General features: G+C 43.6%; 1 long non-coding RNA gene and 1 other non-coding gene across 5 annotated transcripts in view; one reads left to right on the top strand and one right to left on the bottom strand.

Moving 5' to 3' along the window:
- Window positions 1–4,084: 4,084 nt before the first annotated feature.
- LOC121817945 (uncharacterized) overlaps window positions 4,085–20,575 on the bottom strand; it is a 34,040-nt gene continuing 17,549 nt past the window's right edge. For 3 of the 4 annotated variants that reach the window (XR_009600652.1, XR_009600651.1, XR_006058026.2), the window contains one exon: window positions 13,436–20,353. This is a non-coding gene — a long non-coding RNA (uncharacterized LOC121817945). Of the gene's footprint in view, window positions 20,354–20,575 lie in introns of all 4 variants that reach the window. The other variant, XR_009600653.1, reaches the window with a different exon arrangement.
- LOC114111275 (small nucleolar RNA SNORA70) lies at window positions 12,863–12,994 on the top strand. Its single transcript, XR_003587355.1, has one exon. It is a non-coding gene; the product is annotated as a small nucleolar RNA SNORA70 (small nucleolar RNA).

The following is a 20,575-nucleotide window of genomic DNA, read 5'->3' as shown; positions in this document are numbered from 1 at the left end:
GGGGCGGGCCCGGGCCGGCTCCTCCCGCAGGGCGCCCAGGCTCCGCCCGCCGCCGGGCCCGCCCCCGCGCTGCCCGCGGAGCAGGTGAAAGTCCCCGGGAGCGTGGCGCCCGGCTCTGCCCGCGTCCCCGGGCTGGACCCCGGGAACTTCGCCCTGACCCTGGACAGCCGGTGTCCCAGGAACGCAGGCTCAGTCCTGTTTTTGTTTTTTACAGTCAGAGTCTGAGCCAGGCTCCTAATAGTTAGCAGCGGCGGCGCCTTGGGTTTTCTGTTTTTGTTTTTGGAGGGGGGAGGGGCTGGTGTTTATTGTTTTGTTTTTAATGTTTTACCAGGAAGGCCCAAGTCCTGGCCCGTGTGTATTCAGACCATTAATTCTGAGAGTTTCCTTTCTTTGGAGAATCAAGACTGCACCCAAATGGAGGACGATCGCAGGTGCTTTGTGTTCGTTCCTTTGAGCTGTTTTGTGACTTGTATTATTGGAGGGTTGTGGGGATGCCTTTGGGGGTGGTTTTAGTGTTAATGTTAAAACCATAAGCCTCATGGAAATGGAATAGGCCGATGAAGCGTACTAAGGACAAAAGAGCCCACAACGTTTCCATTTTCTTAAACAACCTAAAGCTGGTTGTAGACAAAATGGGCTTCCAAGTTAGTACTCTTCCTATCTTAGGAAGTGCTTCAGTTCAATTTGCTTATTGTTAAGAAGAGACCCATTCACTTTTCTCCTTTACACCAAGAGGTTTTTTTTGCCATGCAAAAATGTGCAAAGGAAGGGCGGGGCAAAGGGATAGTTAGTGACCAATTATGTATCAGACCCCATGGGTAGAGGAACATGGGTTAATACTACCCGCGAGTCAAAAGTAACCGGATAGTCTGGTGCCAAAGCTAGCCCAACCTGAGATCACTGAGAGCCAATGGTCAGCAACTCTGCTGAATTCAATTTAAACCTACTAATACCTTGTGGACACATCCACCCGGGACAACTTGACATACAGACACTATTGTTGTATAGTCAAGGCCCCAAAAGCATCACAATAAAATTACTTCCAAGAGGCATGTCTTCCTATAATATTTCTGTGATACATTTATATAAGAGAACACATTATTGTCATAAATCTATTTCTTATTTTGCCCCATAGTGCTGAAGTACAATTGCTCTTTGCTATATGTTGCCTGATCCCTACCTGCTGAAATTACTGGTCAAGATGTAGCCTCTTCTGGGATATCTCCTTATATGAAAGCAAGCTGATGACTAAAACAAATTAATCATATACCTTCTGCTGTATAAACTTTATTATATTCATAAATATTAGTAAGAACCAAAAATAATTTGCACGGAGGAAATGCTCCACTAACCTTTTTATAAATACAGGACATGAAAGTCTAATCAGGCATGTGTGACTCTTTGAATGTCACCGTGGTTTTAATATGCATCCTAATGCCCTCTCTAAAACCTGGCACAGGAACTCAGCAACTAAAAGGCAAGACCTTAAGTAACTACTTCATTTGCATCTCATATTCCCTCCTGAATTTAAAAAGTCTTCTGAACTCCAAATGGCCTTTATTTTAATAGATTAACTTGGGTCCCACTGGAATGCTACATTTACCAGAATTTTGTATCTAACTCTGTAACACATTCTTTGTACACCAGACACAAAAAGCTGAAGCTCCACAGATATTTCAGGATCTAGTACAGAGACTGCTACATAGTACACATCCAATAATTATTTATGGAATTTGATAATAATAATAATAGCTAATATTCATTGAACTTTATGTGTCAGGCATTGTTGTTGGAGCCTTGCCTATATTATCTCATATAATATTCACAACAACCCTAAGGTAAGTCCCATTTTATGAAGAAACTGAGGCAGAGAGGATTGCATATCTTGCCCAAGGTCACACACTTAGAATGGAAAGAAGCCAAAATTTAAATCCAGTTCTTTGTCAAGGAGTGTTTCCATTAGCCTGGATTGCCATAAAAATCTTACTGCAAATGATATGCATGTCAAATACAGGGTCCATGTTTTATTTAGGTGTTTTTTTGTTGCTAAGCTATATTTGCTTCGCTTCAGTTGGATGAAATGTTCCCCAAAGGAGGGGTCTGTCCTCTGCTTTGGCCTCCACTTACTATAACATCAGAGCCACACAGGCACAAAAACACCCTTCTTTCAGAAACAATGGACATCCAAAGTAATTTTTTTTAGCAGCTATTTCGATCTTCTTTTTGCACCTTTAAATACAATTGAACTTCACTCACAATTTTCCAATTTTTTTATCTCTTAAAGTGAATGATAGGTACATGTATCATTTTTCATATCCTTTGGTATTTTAAACACTGCATAATACGATTTTAATCTGATATACATTTAATTAAAAAAATAGATTGCTAAAGCGTACAATGCTTCTTATGTTAAATTTTACTAAAATTTTGTTTAAAAATGAATTGGAAAAAAATCCTAACATGGAACTTGAGAAATGGAAACTACTCAGAGATATTCTAATCTAGCTCCTTCATAAAATCCGAAGGAACAGAAACCCAGAGAGGTTAATTTGCCTATTTATCACTATAGGCTGAAGAAGTGAAGTCAAGTCGCTCAGTCATGTCCAACTCTTTGCCATCCTATAGACTGTAACCCGCCAGGCTCCTCCATCCATGGGATTCTCCAGGCAAGAATACTGGAGTGGGTTGCCATTTCCTTCTCCAGAGGATCTTTCCAACCCACAGATCGAACCTGGGTCTCCCACATTGCAGGCAGATTCTTTACCCTCTGAGCCACCAGGAAAGCCTAGATCTCCTAACTCAGTAATCTTTTCATCACACAAACATGGATTTAAAATAAATTGATGGCAAACTTTATTCTTAGCACATTTAAAACTGAGAAAATTAGTTTTTGATCATAAAATACCTGCTCTGCTATGCTAAGTACATCCTATGCTTTGTCTCACTTGACTATATGAGGTAGGTACTGTCAGTCCCCATTTTAGAGGTGAGCAAACTGGGGCTGAGTGAGAGAAGTAGCTGGTGTAGGTCATAAAGCAGTAAGTCCTAAGAATCCTTTCATGGCTATAACCAACAAAGAATGAAGAGTATGTCAGCTTGCTCAGTACTGCTCAGATACACTAACAGAACTCATAAAATCATCTTATAAATAATAATATTAAGTGTAAATATGTAATAGTTTATTTCCATTAGCTAACACTTAACTCCAAAAAGCTCTGATTATTTTTTCATAGCACCATTTTTACTTGACAGTATCTCCGTAGGCACATAGATTTAGAAATCATTAGCCCATTTTAAAAGGTGTCAGTACAAATGTTAAGTGATTTCTCTGCCATGCCCCAACAATATCCTCTATCACTAATAGTCTCTAATCCAAGTTTGGTTTATTATGGTCTTTTATTTTGTAAGTAACAATTTTCTTTTGGCTGTGCTGAGTCTTCATTGCACGTGTGGGCATAGTAGTTGCAGTACAGGGGAGCTTGGTTACCCTGCAGCATGTGGGATCTTAGTTCCCCATCCTGGGATCGAACCTGCATCCCCTGCATTAGAAGGCAGATTCTTAACCACTGGACCACCAGGGAAGTCATAAGCAGCAATTTAGGATGTTTGTCCCATAAAAAAAGATTATTCTAAAAGGTATTGCATATTTTGATGCTGGCCTACATATTTTTCCCCTTGTGATTGAAATTGACTCCCCACACTGGTAAGTAATGGGGGGGGTACCCCATTACAAGAGCAAGCTACATTTCTTACTGAGTCATTTATTTCTGTTTTAAAGGTAAGTTTTGGGGGTTTCCCTGGTGGCTCAGTGGTAAAGAATCCTCCTGCCAGTGCAGGAGGCACGGGTTCAATCCCTGGTCCAGGAAGATCCCACATGCCACAGTGCAACTAAGCCCATGTGCCGCTCCATAGCTACTAAGCCTGTGGTTTAGAGGCTGGAAGCCACCCCTACTGAAGCCTGCGAGCCCTAGAGCCTGTGCTCCGCAGTAAGAGAAGCCATCTCAACAGAAGCTCATGCACAAGAAAGCCCCCACTCGCCACAACCACAGAAAAGCCACGCAGTAATGAGGACCCAACACAACTAGTAGACAAATATTTTTTAGAGTAAGTCTTTTCTACAAAAGTATGCAGGTTACATTTTTATAAGTTGAATACTTTTTCTAAGCAGCTTCCAGATGGAATGCTTTCTGGGTTCCAAGCTTTCCTCAACAGCTCACGAGGGCAGGCAAAATTAGAGAAAGGGGGAATGTAGGCTGAGTGGGAGGCAGTGGCTAGAGACCTTTCCTCCATAGTGTGTTTCCCACCTGCCCTCGGGCCAGAAAGGCATGAAGCAAACAGCATGGAAAGGTACGGCTACTTTCAAAGGCCCCGCAGGCTGCTTAACAACCTTCTTTCTCTTGGAACACTTGTGGGGAATTAAAAGATCTACAGAAGGGAGCAAGGTCTGAAGAATTGTGAGTTGAAGAAAGATGGTTGGGTTTCCCTTTTTCTTCTACATTCTTCTAAGAATATTTCTTGGATGGTGTAGCCATTCCCAGCTTCCAATTCAAAACATTGTTTTTCAAGTTACAGTTAACAGCTGTGTTTCTTGGCCCTGCCTAATATTTCAGGTGAGAAATAGTTATTGATGCAACAGTTTTTGGTCAAAAAGCCTTTTGATTATAAGGCAATAAAATCATATTTAACAAGTATTTCTGCTGTAATACTTTCCCAGGGGTAGCAGGATTTATAAGAGAGTTATATAAACCCTTAATGTGACATACACTTTTAAGTGCAAAAAGCAGTTTAAGTATGATCAAAGTATAAAGTGAGAGGCATCATTTCTAAGTGTCATGGAGGGAAAGGAAGAAAAAAGCCAATTGGAACCAGCATGGTCAGGAAAGACTTCAAGAAGGAGGTGAGACTGATTATTTGAGAAATACAAATCAAAACTACAATGAAGTATCGCCTCACACCTGTCAGAATGGCCATCATCAAAAAGCCTACCAGGAATTCCCTAGCGGTCTAGTGGTTAGGACTCTGTGCTTTCACTGCCAAGGGTGCCAGTTCAACTTATTATCAAATAAATAATAAAAAGTCGACAAATAACAAATGCTGGAGAGGGTGTGGAGAAAATGGTACCCTCCTACACTGTTGGTGGGAATGCAAGTTGGTGAGGCCACTATGGAGAACGGTGTGGGGGTTCCTCAAAAACGAAAAATGGAACTACCATATGACCCAGCAATCCCATTCCTGGGCATATATCCAGATAAAACCATAATTCAAAAAGATACATACACCCCAATATTCATAGCAGCACTACTCATGATAGCCAAAACAGGAAAACAATCTAAATGTCAATCAGCAGACGAATAGATAAAAATGACATGGTACATATATATAATGGAGTACTGCTGCTGCTGCTAAGTCACTTCAGTCATGTCCGACTCTGTGCCACCCCATAGACGGCAGCCCACCAGGCTCCCCTGGCCCTGGGATTCTCCAGGCAAGAACACTGGAGTGGGCTGCCATTTCCATCTCCAGTGCATGAAAGTGAAAAGTGAAAGTAAAGTCGTTCAGCCGTATCCAACTCTTGGCGACCCCATGGGCTGCAGCCTACCAGGCTTCTCCATCCATGGGATTTTCCAGGCAAGAGTACTGCAGTGGGGTGCCGTTGCCTTCTCCGAATGGAGTACTGCTCAGCCATAAAAAAGTACAAAACAATGCCATTTGCAGCAACATGGATGCAACTGGAGATTATCATACTAAGTGAAGTAAGTCACAAAGAGAAAGACAAAGACCAGATGATATCACTTAATATATGGTGCTAATGAACCTATCTACAAAACAGAAGCAGATTCGCGGGACTTTGCTGGTGGTACTGTGGATTGGAATCCGCCCGCCAATGCAAGGGACATGGTTTGGTTCCTGGTCCAGGAGGATTCCACATGCCGTGGAGCAGCTAGGGCCTGTGCGCCACGACTACTGAGCCTGCATGCGGCAGCTACCCAAGCCTGTGTGCTAGGAGCCTGTGCTGCACAATAAGAGAAGCCCCTGCAGTGAGAAAGCCACACACCACACAGAGCAGGTCTGGTTCACTGCCAGCAGAGAAAGCCCACCTGGCAAAGAAGAGCCGGTGCAACCAAAAAGTTAAGCATTTTAAAAAGGAAGCAGACACGAAGATCAGACTCGTCATTGCCAAGGGGGAGGGAGGGAGAGGAGAGGGAGAGATGTACTGGGAATCTCAAATTGGTAGATACACACTATTACATTTAGGATGGATAAACAACAAGGCCCTACTGTATAACGTAGGGAACTGTATTCAGTCTCCTGGGATAAGTTATAAAGGAAAATAATATTTTAAAAAGAATGTATAAAACTGAGTCATTTTGCTGTATAGCAGAGATTGGCAGGACATTGTAAATCAACTGTGAAGTGAGATGAAAGTGAAAGTCGCTCAGTTCAGTTCAGTTCAGTCGCTCAGTCGTGTCTGACTCTTTGCGACCCCATGAATCTCAGGACACCAGGCCTCCGTGTCCATCACCATCTCCCGGAGTTCACTCAGACTCACGTCCATAGAGTCCATGATGCCATCCAGCCATCTCATCCTTGGTCGTCCCCTTCTCCTCCTGCCCCCAATCCCTCCCAGCATCAAAGTCTTTTCCAATGAGTCAGCTCTTCACATGAGGTGGCCAAAGTATGGATTTTCAGCTTTACCATCATTCCTTCCAAGGAAATCCCAGGGCTGATCTCCTTCAGAATGGACTGGTTGGATCTCCTTGCGGTCCAAGGGACCCTCAAGAGTCTTCTCCAACACCACAGTTCAAAAGCATCAATTCTTCAGCGCTCAGCCTTCTTCACAGTCCAACACTCACATCCATACATGACCACAGGAAAAACCATAGCCTTGACTAGACGGACCTTAGTCGGCAAAGTAATGTCTCTGCTTTTGAATATGCTATCTATGTTGGTGATAATTTTTCTTCCAAGGAGTAAGTGTCTTTTAATTTCGTGGCTGCAATCACCATCTGCAGTGATTTTGGAGCCCAAAAAAATAAAGTCTGCCACTGTTTCCACTGTTTCCCCATCTATTTCCCATGAAGTGATGGGACCAGATGCCATCATCTTCATTTTCTGAATGTTGAGCTTTAAGCCGACTTTTTCACTCTCCTCTTTCACTTTCATCAAGAGGCTTTTGAGTTCCTCTTCACTTTCTGCCATAAGGGTGGTGTCATCTGCATATCTGATTGATATTTCTCCTGGCAATCTTGATTCCAGCTTGTGTTTCTTCCAGCCCAGCATTTCTCATGATGTACTCTGCATACAAGTAAAATATGCAGGGTGACAATATACAACCTTGATGTACTCCTTTTCCTATTTGGAAAGTCACTCAGTTGTGTCCAATTCTTTGTGACCCCATGGACTGTATTCTCCAGGCCAGAATACTGGAGTGCATAGCCATTCCCTTCTCCAGGGGATCTTCCCAACCCAAGGATTGAACCCAGGTGTCCTGAATTGCAGGCAGATTCTTTACCAACTGAGCCACCAGGGAACCCCAACTGTAGTTCAATTAAACAGAAAGAACAGTCATCCAGATTGGATGGGAGGGAGAAGAAGAAGAAAGAGGTGAGGCTTCAATCCAGCTTGGAAAAGGGAAAGGATTTTAGTAAACAACAGAGCAGGAGGTGAGCAGAAGACACAGAAACAGGGTCTGTAGAGACCTTAATCTGCAAAGTGTCTTCAGCGGACAGTGAGGAGATAAGCTTGCAGGATGGAGAGTTCTTCCTGGGGCACAGGGTGATAAGACTACCAGCCAGTCTGGAGGCAGCAAAGGAGGGCTTCAATGTGGGGCTGAGATCATTACAGCCTTCCGTGGGAAATGTTTGAACTGGGATATGACCCAGGGTGCTAATTCAGAGAGATTACCCTCCTCCCCACCCCCACCAAAAAAGTATAAGAAAACAACATATGTTTCCTGACCCTTTTGTTTAAGCTACAATTGAACAATGGCACTTAAAGCTAGGTGATTGGATTTTCCATATTATAAGAGCATGCGAGGAGTGGGCCAGTCAGCCCTTGTGCTGTTCTCCTCTGTGCACAAATAAATAATGGTGAAAACAGATAAGGCTGCAACCAATTATGCCTTAGGATAGTGGGTCCCAAAGTGCCTCCACACTGCTCGCTTGCAGATGCCAGTTTCCAGTTCTTGCTTCTAGCCCACTGAGCTTTGGGCCTTCTCCTGGACTGGCAGTTTGAGTCTTATTTATGTGGGCCCTTAGTTCTGTTTTGTTTATTTGTTTGTTTGCTCATTGGTTTGTTTTAGAGCTCCATAATGGCAAAGAGAATTTCTTTAGTTTAACTGCTCCACTGAAAATTGATTTCTAGAGCCTTCACTTTTACCCCTCCAAACTTGAGTCTCTGTTCCTAAATCTGGGATGACTTTTCATTAGTTATCTATTTAAAATACCAAGTAAGCCCAACTGTTAAAGTTGGAGCTTGTCTACTCAACTATTAATAAATCTACCCTGTCACTGTAAATGATCCTGGTTCCTCCTTATAAAAGCCACATTCTTAAGAAAGGATGACACAAGGGTTGTGAAAAGACTAGGCAAACACTTGGAAATGCAATATAAGTAAATATTTTATTTTCAGATCTCTCTCTGGAGGTGTAAATCTTTTAAGCAGCTTTGTAGCTACTTAAAAAATAAAGCTTCCTCCAGACCCCCTACTAGTGTGCTTTAAAAAAATAAGAAAGAAAAATATAGATGTGCAGTGCACCCAGGTCCATTTCAGCGTTTAATTTTCCTTCCCAGGTCCTGTATCACTCACCTGGGGCTTCGTGTGTGTGAGTTCAGTCTCAGTTACCCCAGACTTTGATTAACATAACAGGTTCTTCTCTCCACAGGCTAATGTTGTCTTTTGAAGTGCACACAAAGGGAGTGGCACTATGTTTTTTAAAACGCACAACCATTTCAGGATAACTAACACATTAAATGTGCAGGCTGTATCCAGGTCCAGCTTTAGCAGTTTTCCATCATTAGCAACTGCCTCATTCCCTTAAAAGGTCTTGTAATCTCTTTCATAAATCCCTTGACATCACCAGCTGGCCCCTCTCCACACCACTCAGAGCATTTTTCCTGAAACAGTGCTGGAGGGGCCTCAGAATTTTCCACCTCTCTGAGCAGCCAGGGCAGTACCATTCACTGGCCAAAGGCAGCCTCTGTAATCTGAGCTCCATATACATGATAACAGTTTAATTGGAGCCAAGCTTAATTCAAAACAAATGTTCAAGTACGTACCTTTTTGGAGAAGCAGCCCAGGCTAACAGCTAGAGGAGTGACAGGGTTGAGGTGAGGGTGGGGAGGGGTGGGATTTGTTAATGCACATCTGTCTGGACCAACGTGCTGGGCACGTTACTAATATGCCACTGTGGCCCCGTCATCCGCCTCCGTGTGGCCCATGTCCACTCCTGGGACAGGGGCATCATTCCCCGTCTCTGCCTATTGCCCATGACCACATATTCCAAGAAAGGTCCTTGCCAAGCCTGATGGTGGAATGGGGTATTCTAATCACTCAAATTTTCTGGTTAGTGGGAAGTTACCGTGGATATAGTGTTGACAAATGAGAATAAGGGACTTCCTTGCTGGCTAAGTGGCTCAAACTCTGAGCTCCTAATGCAGGGGACCTGGGTTTGATCCCTAATCAGGGAACTAGATCCTGCATGCCACAACTAAGACCCAGCACAGCCAAATAAATAAATAAAGGTATTCTGTGCTTCCCAGGTGGCTCAGTGGTTAAGAATCCACCTGCCAATGCAGGAGAAGCAGGAAACAGGGGTTTGACCCTGTTTGAAATATCGATTTTCCAGACAAGAATACTAGAGTGGATTGCTATTTCCTCCTCCAGGGGATCTTCCTGACCCAGGGATCAAACCCACATCGCCTGCATTACAGGCAGATTCATTACCTTCTGAACCACCAAGGAAGCCATGGAATATTATTCAGCCTTAAAAAGAAGGAGATTCTGAGGCATGTTCAACATGGATGAACCTGACTACATGATGCTAAGTAAACCAATCACAAAAGGACAAATAGTGTGTGGTTCCGTTGTATGGGGTTCCTAGAATAGCCAAATCCATGGGGACAGAAAGTATAATAGAGATTACCAGGGACAGAAGGGAGGGGAGAATAGGAAGTTACAGTTTACTGGGGATTGAGTTTTTGTTTGGAATGATGAAAAAATTCTGAAGATGGATAGTGGTGATGGTTGTACCACAATATGAATGTGATTAATACCACAGAATTGTATATTTTTAAATGGTGTAAGTGGCCTTTTAAAAGCTTGTTTCTGGAGACATTGTATCTTTAAGCAAGGTGTTTTTGTTTCTTGGGGAGCTGCAGAGTCACTGTTACAAATACCAAATACCAGTGATTATTCTGCTGATAAGCGGGAAAAATCTGATAACCAAATGTTGATTGATATAATCTTAAATCATCACACACGCACTCTACTTTGTGACACTTCAAGTTCTTCTGGAGACAGCTGGGATATTATATACACAAAGACAGTGACACATTTTGAAATATTAGAATATTTGAAACACCTTGAGACCATCTCACATGCTACCTCAAGGCAAGTTTTATGGTGATTTCCATTGAAGTTTTGACAGATTTTAGAACTCAAAGGGTTATGTGGAATTGGTTTCCATCTAAATATCAAGGGTAGGGTAAAAAGTCTCTTACAAATTCTAGTCATGGGAGAGGGATGTCATTACACTCAGTATGCATTTGCTGGATGCCTACTATGTGTCACTGTCCTGAAATATTTGTTCAGCAGATATTTATTGGTTGCTAATTATGTGCCTATGAAGAGGTCTGAACAGTAAAAGGAACAGATGAAATAATTCCTCTTCTCAAGGAACTCACTTTGATCTATCAGTTAATACTGGTATTCAGATAGTACAGAGATAAAGCAGCGAAAATGCCTCAAAGGGTACAAAAATGATGCCATAAGGGTTCAGAGTGAGAGAGATTACTCTGTATGGCAGTGGGAGTGGGTGGCAGTGGGTGGTGATGTAGGAAAAGCTTCGTGGAGGAGGTGGTATTTGAGCTTGGCATTAAAGGATTATATTGCATTGGCCAAAATGGTCTTTGGGGTTTTTTTTTTCATAAGATGTTACAGAAAAACCTGAACAAAATTTTTGACCAACCCAATATTACTTCCATGGGCAAAATCAGAAAGGGGCATTCCAGGAAGAGGAAACAGCCAATCAGACTGTCACTTAATACGCTGAAGGCTGCAGTGCCCCACCTCCCAAGCCTCCTCTGCAGGGGCATTATGAGGGTACCTGAGACTTCTTTGTTGTAAGTCAGTGAGTCCTGCTCAGTTGTCCGTGGAGCTCTGCAGGCCCTTCCCAAGTTAACTCAAGGGGCCTGACTACAGAAATTTAGAATAAGATGAGCAGCACTTGCCAGGACCTGTCTGAACTCAGACCTCCAGCCTGTAGCTTTGTGTCCTTGGACCAGAAAATGACAAGGGTCCCAAAACAGGGCTTTGCTTCCTGTTTTAGCCAGGAAGAGCAAACGGAGATAGAGAAAGTAGTTGCTTGTTTTGAACACAATTCTTTATAGAAAAGAAAGCAATTAATGCTGTGGGCAGAGAATGAAGCCTGAACTTACTTACCAGCCTGTCTTACACACTTGTGCACACGCATGCATACACATACATATGTGATTTCAGGGGCCAGAAAGAGTTGCAGCACCTCTGTTCTGCACTCACCCACAGCCTGCACCACAAGACCAAAGGATACAATCCCTTATTTCACAACACAAATCCCCCAGCAGTGGTTACACATTGACCTCTGAGAGTCATACTCTGATACAGCATGTTTTCTTGACATCTGCGTCTGTGGAGGGAAGGTAGGCCTGCCCCCAACACAACCCCCTGCCCGAGGAGAGGATGTGAAATCACACGTAATGATCTCCTGCCACATACTAGGAAGTGCCTGGCACTTTCACTGACTCTATCTCACTTAATCCTCACAGCAACTCTGGAGATTGGAGATCACCAGCTCTACTTGTAACTAAGACCTCAGACCTCAAACTCATGCCTATCTATTCCAGATTCCAGGCAACATCCAAGTTTAGGAAAAATGTAGGTAGAGGCAAACTTTTCCAAATGCACTTTTCCAACATTCCCAGAGTTGACCTGATGTATGTGTGTGTGTTTATGCAAACACACGCACAGGTGTAGCAAAGACACAAGTATGGGCTCAGCCATCGCACTGCCTGAATTTAAATCCTGGCTGCATCTCTTAGGAGCTCTGTAACCTTGGTAACATAATTAACTTCCCTGTGTCCTTCTATTTGTAAAATGTGAACAACTATAGCATTTATGATATTTGAGATGGTCTTCAAAATAATATGGGTTGGAGAATTATGTATGGATATAAATGAAACAAGATTGGTCATGAGTTGATAATTATAGTTGTTTAGTCCCTAAGTTGTATCCAATTCTTTTGTGACCCTATGGACTGTAGCCCACCAGGCTCCCCTGTTCATGGGATTTCCCAGGCAAGAACACTGGAGTCAGTTGCCAAATCCTTCTCCAGGGAATCTTCCTGACTGATCAAACCCATGTCTCCTGCATTGGCAGGCAGATTCTTTACCACTAAGCCACCAGGGAAGCCCAGGATAATTATTGTACGTGGGAGTTTATCACATTCTTTTGGTCTGCTTTTGCATAAGTTTGGCATCTTCCATTAAAAAAGTTTTAAAGAGTATCATTCACAAGAGACCAAAGGTGGAAACAACCCAGATGTCCATTAAGAGATGAACAAATCAATAAAACATAATATGTACATATAGTGGAATATCTTTCCGCTTTGAAAAGGAATGAAATTCTGCTCTTTTCCCTGTGGGGTCCTGGTGTGCAATGTCTGCAAACAGCAGCCTCCTTTTTAGTGTATGCAGCCTATGGCCTCTATGGGTTGCCCTAAGGAAGCCTGGAGTCAGCCCTTGCCAGTGGACATTCATGACTGACATGCTATCCCCAGTCTAGGCTCCAGATAGGTGGGTGCAGTGCCTTTGGAAAGCCCCTGGGCGCAGTAGCCAAGGTTCACATTGACCAAGTCATAGTGTCCATCCGTACCAAGCTACAAAACAAGGAGCATGTGACTGAGACCCTAACAGGGCCAAGTTCAAGTTCCTGGGCCACCAGAAGATCCATGTCTCCAAGAAGTGGGGATTTACTAAGTTTAATGCTGGTGAACCTGAAAACATAGTGGCAGGAAAGTGACTCATCCTGGATGGCTGTGGGATCAAATTTGTCCCTAATTGTGGCCCCCTGGTCAAATGGCAGGCCCCCCATATATGAGAGCCTTGTCCCCTCCTTACTCACACCCACCAATAAATCCTACTTTCTTGTCAAAAAAGAAAATGAATGAAATTCTGATACATACTATAGTATGGGTGAACTTTAAAGAATTATGCCAAGTGAAATAAGCCAGTCACAAAAGGACAAATATTGTACTATTCCACTTACATGAGATACATAGAATAGGCAATTTCATAGAGAGAAAAATTAGAATAGAGATTGTCGGGCTTCTCTGTCCGTGGGGATTCTCCAGGCAAGAATACTGGAGTGGGTTTCCATGCCTTCCTCCAGGGGATCTTCCCAACCCAGGTATCAAACCCAGGTCTCCCATATTGCAGACGGATGCTTTACCATCCGAGCCACCAGGAAGCCTGGAAAGAGAGAGGTAATGAGGAGTTATTGGGAATAGAGTTTCTGTTCGGGATAATGAAAAATTTCTGGAGATGGGCAGTGATGATGGTTACACAACATTTATAACTTACTTACTACCACTGAACTGTACACTTAAAAATGGTTCAAGTAATGAGTATTGTGTGTGAATGTGTGCGTGCTCAGTAGCTCAGCTGTGTCAGGCTCTTTGCAACCCCATGCACTGTAGCCCATCAGGCTCCTCAGTCCATATAACTTTCCAGGCAAGAATATTGAAGCCTGGAGTAGGAAAGTTGCCATTTTCTACTCCAAATTTTATATATATTTTCCCACAATTAAACAAACAAGCAATGAGATCATTCATTAAAAGTGCTTAGAATTTTGGACACATTGTAAACTCTCAGTATTTGTTATTTGAACTTCTCTGGTGGTCCAGTGGCTAAGACTCGGAGCTCCCAATGCAGGGGGCCCAGGTTCAGTCCTTGGTCAAGGAACTAGATCTCACATGCTGCAACTGAGTTCACATGCCACGACTAAGGATCCAACGTGCCACAACGAAGACCCAGTGCAGTCACATAGATATATATTTTGTTGTTGTTTTAAAAAATGTGTTATTATTATTGGATGCACATCACAGTGGCACCAGTGGTACATGGAGACAAGAGGGTCCATGCGGCCTTTCAGAGACATGTTTTGGGACTATGTTGCATTGTCTGTCCCCAAGGAGTTATCTTCTCAGGCCCTTCAAACCTGTGCATGTCTAAATTGCCTGGATGTACAACCATGTGATATGGGATTTCTTGGCACACCCAGAGAGGAATGCATGACCCAGTGAGTTACAAAACAATGTTTTGTAGTCACTACTGCTAGCTGTCAAGTCAGTTGTAGGTTACCATGGCCAAATAGGAGCGGATCTCCTATGCTGAGAACTAGAAGAAAATTTGCAGGTACCCCCAGATCTCCTTCCAACCTACTACAAAAAAATGATTTCAGGTGGCAATGCAAGGATTCAGGCCAAATACAAAATGCTCTTGAGTCCATTCAAAAACTTAATTAGCTACCACCTTCAGTCACCCAATAGAAGTAGCTCTGGCAAACCTGCAGGATCTTCAAAAACCCACCAAGCAGAAATAGAAATAATCCTGGAGCTCTGGCTGCACACACACACACACACACCACCTCTGTCATTCATGATAAAGTTTATTTTCATACCATGCATTACAGTTTTCCTAAGCTCTTTTGCTGGTATTCTCTCATCTAATGATCATGAGAACGTTCTTAGAGAAGTGTGAGTATGGTTCCCATTGTGCAAATAAGAAAACTAACGACCAGTCAGGGACGATATCAGATTTTTACAACAGCAGGTAGGCAGAGTTCCATTCAGTTCAGTCGCCCAGTTGTGTCCAACTCTTTGCAGCCCTATGGACTGCAACATGCCAGGCCTTCCTATCCATCACTAACACCCGGACTGCACTCAAACCCATGTTCATCGAGTTGGCGATGCCATCCAACCATCTCATCCCCTGTCGGCCCCTTCTCCTCCCACCTTCAATCTTTCACAGCATGAGGGTCTTTTCAAATGAGTCAGTTCTTTGCCTCATGTGGCCAAAGTATTGGAGCCCCAGCTTCAGCATCAGTCCATCCATTGAATATTCAGGACTGATTTCCTTTAGGATGGACTGGATGAATCTCTTTGCTCTCCAAGAGACTCTCAAGAGTCTTCTCCAACACCACAGTTCAACAGCATCAATTCTTCGGCACTTAGCTTTCTGTATAGTCCAAGTCTCACATCCATACATGACTACTGGAAAAACCATAACTTGACCAGACAGATCTTTGTTGGCCAAGTAATGTCTCTGCTTTTTAATATCTTGTCTGCTAAGCTAAGTCACTTCAGTCGTGTCCAACTCTGTGCAACCCCATAAACGGCAGCCCACCAGGCTCCTCCAGCCCTGGGATTCTCCAGGCAAGAACACTGGAGTGGGATGCCATTTCCTTCTCCAATGCATGAAAGTGAAAAGTCAAATTGAAGTTGCTCGGTCATGTCCGACTCTTAGCGACCCCATGGACTGCAGCCTACCAGGCTCCTCCATCCATGGGATTTTCCAGGCAAGAGTACTGGAGTGGGGTGCCATTGCCTTCTCCGTTTTATATCCTGTCTAGGTTGGTCATAACTTTTCTTCCAAGGCGTAAGCATATTTTAATTTCATGGCTGTAGTCACCATCTGCAGTGATTTTGGAGCATCAAAAAATAAAGTCTGATACTGTTTCCACTGTTTCCCCATCTATTTCCCATGAAGTGATGGGGCCAGATGCCATGATATTAGTTTTCTGGATGTTGAACTTTAAGCCAACTTTTTCACTCTCCTCTTTCACTTTCATCAAGAAGCTCTTTAGTTCTTCTTTGCTTTCTGCCATAAGGGTAGTGTCATCTGCATATCTGACGTTATTGATATTTCTCCCGGCAATCTTGATTCCAGCTTGTGTTCTTTCAGCCCAGCGTTCCTCATGATGTACTCTGCATAGAAGTTAAATAAGCAGGGTGACAATATACAGCCTTGACATACTCCTTTTCCTGTTTGGAACCAGTCTGTTGTTCCATGTCCAGTGTTCTAACTGTTGCTTCCTGACCTGCATACAGATTTCTCAAGAGGTAGGTCAGGTGGTCTGGTATTCCCATCTCTTGAAGAATTTTCTACAGTTTGTGATGATCCACACAGTCAAAAGCTTGGTCATAGTCAATAAAGCAGAAATAGATATTTTTCTGGAACTCTCTTACTTTTTTGATAATCCAACGGATGTTGGCAATTTGATCTCTGGTTCCTCTGCCTTTTCTAAATCCAGCTTGAATATCTGGAAGTTCATGGTTCACATACTGTTGAAGCCTGGCTTGGAGAATTTTGAACATTACTCTGCTAACGTGTGAGATGAGTGCAATTGTGTGGTAGTTTGAGCATTCTTTGGCATTGCCTTTCTCTGGGATTGGAATGAAAACTAACCTTTTCCAGTCCTGTGGCCACTGCTGAGTTTTCCAAATTTGCTGGCATATTGAGTGTAGCACTTTCACAGCATCATCTTTTAGGATTTGAAATAGCTCAGCTGGAATTCCATCACCTCCACTAGCTTTGTTTGTAGTTATGCTTACTAAGGCCCATTTGACTTCGCATTCCAGGATGTCTGGCTCTAGGTGAGTGATCACACCATCATTATCATATGGGTCATGAAAATATTTTTTGTATAGTTCTTCTGTGTATTCTTGCCACCTCTTCTTAATATCTTCTGCTTCTGTTAGGTGCATGCCATTTCTGTCCTTTATCGAGCACATCTTTGCATGAAATGTTCCCTTGATATCTCAATTTTCTTGAAGAGATCTCTAGTCTTTCCCATTCTATTGTTTTCCTCCATTTCTTTGCACTGATCACTGAGGAAAACTTTCTTATCTCTCCTTGCTATTCTTTGGAACTCTGCATTCAAATGGGTATATCTTTCCTTTTCTCCTTTACCTTTTGCTTCTCTTCTTTTCACAGCTATTTCTAAGGCCTCCTCAGACAACCATTTTGCCTTTTTGCATTTCTTTTTCTTGGGAATGGTCTTGATCCCTGTCTCCTAAACAATGTCACAAACCTCCATGCATGGTTCATCAGGCACTGTCTATCAGATCTAATCCCTTGAAATCTATTTCTCACTTCTACTGTATAATCGTAAAGGATTTGATTTAAGTCATACCTGAATGGTTCGGTGGTTTTCCCTACTTTCTTCAACTTAAGTCTGAATTTGGCAATAAGGAGTTCATGATCTGAGCCAGAGTCAGCTCCCAGTCTTCTTTTTGCTGCCTCTATTGAGCTTCTCCATCTTGGCTGCAAAGAATGTAATCAATCTGATTTCGGTGTTGACCATCTGGTGATGTCCATGTGTAGAGTCTTCTCTTATGTTGCTGGAAGAGGGTGTTTGCTATGACCAGTGTTTTCTCTTGGCAAAACTCTATTAGTCTTTTCCCTGCTTCATTCCGCATTCCAAGGCCAAATTTGTCTGTTACTCCAGGTGTTTCTTGGCTTCCTACTTTTGCATTCCAGTCCCCTATAATGAAAAGGACGTCTTTTTTAGTGTTAGTTCTAAAAGGTCTTGTAGATCTTCATAGAACCGTTCAACTTCAGCTTCTTCAGTGTTACTGGTTGGGGCATAGCCTTGGATTACCATGATGTTGAATGGTTTGCCTTGGAAACAAACAGGGATCATTCTGTCGTTTTTGAGATTGCATCCAAGTACTGCATTTCAGACTCTTTTGTTGCCTATGATGGCTACTCCATTTCTTCTAAGGGATTCTTGCCCACAGTAGTAGATAAAATGGTCATTTGAGTTAAATTCACCCATTCCAGTCCATCTTAGTTCGCTGATTCCTAAAATGTCAACGTTCACTCTTGCCATCTCCTATTTGACCATTTCCAATTTGCCTTGATTCATGAACCTAACGTTCCAGGTTCCTATGCAATATTGCTCTTTACAGCATTGGACTTTGCTTCTATCACCAGTCCCATCCACAGCTGGGTGTTGTTTTTGCTTTGGCTCCATCCCTTCATTCTTTCTGGCAGGCAGAAGCCAGGACTAAAAGGCAAGCCCTCCGTTCATACCGCATACCCTCTGTGCATCCCTTGCCTCCAGTCCTTGACACCCATACCCCTACTCCTCTGTGAGCCTATCTGCCTGCAGCTACTTCGACAGGAAGGGTTTCTGGAAAGATGCACTTCTGGAAAGCTGAGGCCGAAGACTTGCTTCTTTGCCTTCATTAATGCTCCTCAGGAGGAGTGATGAATACTGTAAACTGGGGGTCAATGCTCACTCACAAAGCCTTCCCATGGATGCCCCAACCCTGACACCCCCCTCTAAGCAATCTTCTTCCCCGTAATTCTACCCAGCTTTACTGATCCACGTCCCTCATGGCATCACTGCAAGATGAGGAGTGAAATGTCCAATACTGCCCCCAACAGAATGACAGTGTTGTTTTCCCAGCGTTCATAATGTCTTAGGCTTCCTTGATATCTGCCTCTGACATTTATAGCACAGGAGACCCCTCTTCCCCCACTCCTCACAGAGTCTCTTTAGGATGTTTTGTGACACCCCAGTCTCTGAGTTTAACCTACATAGAAGCACCAGTTGGGACAGTGGACTGGACCCCATTCACCAGCCACCATGCTCTCTCTGCTCAGGAGCCAGAGACTAATGCTCGGCAAAGCTGTGACTGAATCAGAATCACCTTCACTCTCCTCGCAGCCAAGACTCTTCCCCTCAGGGCTCGCTCTGTCTTAGTCACTGACTCCTTCATTCATTTATTCAGGAATGATTTTACATGCACACATTTCGTCTCCCTACCCTGATGAGCTGGTGCAAACCAAAATATCATGCATGACTTGGGAATGGAAATGAATTGTCAGAGAAAGCTCATCTGTGCCTGCGAATAATATCGAGATGACCACTCATGCTTCAGTGGAGCTTGTGAGTGATATCTGACATTCCTGAGTAGGTCTGGGTTACGCTGTGCTCCCAGATGCTATTTCACACACAGCTAGACTAGTCAGTGTGGTTACAGGAAAAGCTTATCCCATCTTTCTCCAGATTCTACTAGCGTTGCCTAGGATCATGGACTAGGGAGACCCTGTGAGATCTCCACCTCCAGTTTACCTCTGAGCCTCATTCCCTCCCTGGTCATTCACAGCTCTGATATTATTGCCATCCCACTCTCCTGCCATCCTTGCTCCTCTCCTGCCATCCTTGCTAAGGTCTGTGCCCAGGACAAGGACACTTCCAAAGGTTCCAGGAAATACGAATCCATGCTGTTCTATCATTTCCCATTTTCTTTATTATTTAGAGAAATTTTATTAAGCTGGAAGACACCTTTGGGGTCAGCTCCTTTAACCCCATCTTTTTACGTAGGGGGCTAAAACCCAGAGAAGTTAAATGAATTTTGAAAAGCCACACAGCTGACAGCAGAGTTGGAATTTGAACTCAAGCTTTTAAGTCCTGTCGTCATCCCCGTTGCCAGCTATCATCGACCTGCCATGCAGAATTCTGCAGGCTATGCCCGTGGCAGAGCTTCCAGGGCAGGCCAGACACTGACTCTGTCCATTGGTCGCACAGCTGATTGCTGCCCCAGAGCCCATCTGGTTTGCATCAAAGCACCCTTTTCTTCAGCAAAGCAGTCTCTGGTGCCCTCAAGGGGCAGAACTGAGTAGTGATGAACGGCTTCACTGGTGAGACACAGCCAGGAAGTTGCCTGAGAAATAAACCCTCTGATCCACCCCTACCCCAATTTTACAGAATACTTTGGGTTCACCTTTTTGTTTTAAAGATCACGAAACATTTTTAAGAATATCAAAATATGTCTGAAACACAAACTGCCCCTAATGCTTTCATGCCCAGCCCCCATGTGAAAACTGGAGAGCCCACACGGCCATGCCAAGTGCCTGCCCCCCAAAGAATTTGAACTTGAAATGTGTGAGCAGAAGGGAACGTGGTGAGATGACTCTCTGCTGGAGAAAGAGGCGCCTGTTTGCTCTCCCTCAGTCCTTGGAGCCACAGGGCCGCCGTCTCATAAAGTACTGGAGATGAGTGTTCAGGGTCCGGAGCAATTGGTGACCTGGGCGGAAGGGACCATGAAAGGAAGAGTCCAGAGTCTTGGGAGTTTCCGGAGCAGCAATGATGGGGAGTGAGACCCAAGCTGTGATCTTCCTTTCTGCCTAAGAGCCGAAAGGACCCCCGTGCGGTCTGTGTGATGGTTCTGCGAGAGACATCTAGAAACTGTGGCTTTTTCTCCACTAACAACTGACATAGTAAGCAAAGTTGGCTGTTCTATCATCTG

The sequence above is a fragment of the Ovis aries genome, chromosome 1 (assembly GCF_016772045.2).
Source record: "Ovis aries strain OAR_USU_Benz2616 breed Rambouillet chromosome 1, ARS-UI_Ramb_v3.0, whole genome shotgun sequence".
Taxonomy (NCBI): Eukaryota; Metazoa; Chordata; class Mammalia; order Artiodactyla; family Bovidae; genus Ovis; species Ovis aries.
The sequence above is the reverse complement of the archived record's forward strand: the minus strand, read 5'-3'. Positions and strand labels throughout refer to the sequence as shown.